A 1,031-nucleotide genomic window follows, 5' to 3' on the forward strand; every position below is an offset into this window, starting at 1 on the left:
TATATATATATATATATATATATAACATTTTTTAATTCAAATTAAACATGATGATATTATATTTAAACAATATTTTTCTGAAACAAAAAAAGAGTTTTGGAATGAATAAACATCTCAGTTTAGGTCACAACATTTAACTACAAAATACAAGTAAAACATTTTTAAAAACAACCAAATTTTTTGACTTTTAACATTTTTGAACAGGAGCAATTAATTACATATTTTGTTATAAAATGATTCATCCAAATGAACTGATTTGAATGGAATGAATCAGATATTCCAATGCTACATATGAAAGAGAGAGGAGAGTTTATGCCAAACTGATTTACTAGCATGAATCTTACTTTAAAATTCTACATCTGACAGCGAGGACCATTAAGGACGAACCGATTCACCACAATGAACCAGACTTTTCCATGCTACATATGAGAGAGAGGAGTGTTCACCGCAATGTTTGAGAGTGTGAGAGGAGCATTTAACACAAACTGATTCACTAGAGCGAATCATATTTTCAAATGCAACGTGTGAGAAAGAGAGAGAGAGGACTGTTTATGACAAAGTGATTCACTGGAATGAATCATACTATCAAATGCAGCAAAAGAGAGAGAGGAACACTTATGACAAACTGATTTACAGGAATGAATCATACTATCATATGCTACATCTGATAAAGATGAACAGATTCACTATAATGAATAAAAAAAAAAAACTTGCTACGTGTGCTGCATTACGCTAACTGAGACTTGTTATAGCACTTGCCTATCATTGCTCTTTTGTTGATTTTGATTGCTTCCATTGTCCTCATTTGGATAAAATTGTCATCTTTGGATAAAAGCATCTGCTAAATGACTAAATGTAAATGAATCAGACTTAACCATGCTACAAATGACAAACAACACAAATGTTAAAATCTAAGCTTCTGTCACACCACTAAAAAAGTAGCCAAGTTGTCAGCACCAATAGCCTTGTGGCCAGTGCGCCGACATATAATGCCTTTGCACTGTGGGTGTCCCAAGTTCGAATCACAGTTC

At 32.8% G+C, this 1,031-nt stretch overlaps 1 protein-coding gene across 1 annotated transcript in view; it reads right to left on the reverse strand.

The window, feature by feature from the left end:
- The window catches only part of LOC107699452 (protein Jumonji-like), a 57,402-nt gene that overhangs the window by 10,963 nt on the left and 45,408 nt on the right, over positions 1 to 1,031 (reverse strand). The window lies entirely within an intron of this gene.

This window comes from Sinocyclocheilus anshuiensis, unplaced genomic scaffold (genome assembly GCF_001515605.1).
Source record: "Sinocyclocheilus anshuiensis isolate Anshui unplaced genomic scaffold, SAMN03320099.WGS_v1.1 scaffold670, whole genome shotgun sequence".
NCBI classification, from domain to species: Eukaryota; Metazoa; Chordata; class Actinopteri; order Cypriniformes; family Cyprinidae; genus Sinocyclocheilus; species Sinocyclocheilus anshuiensis.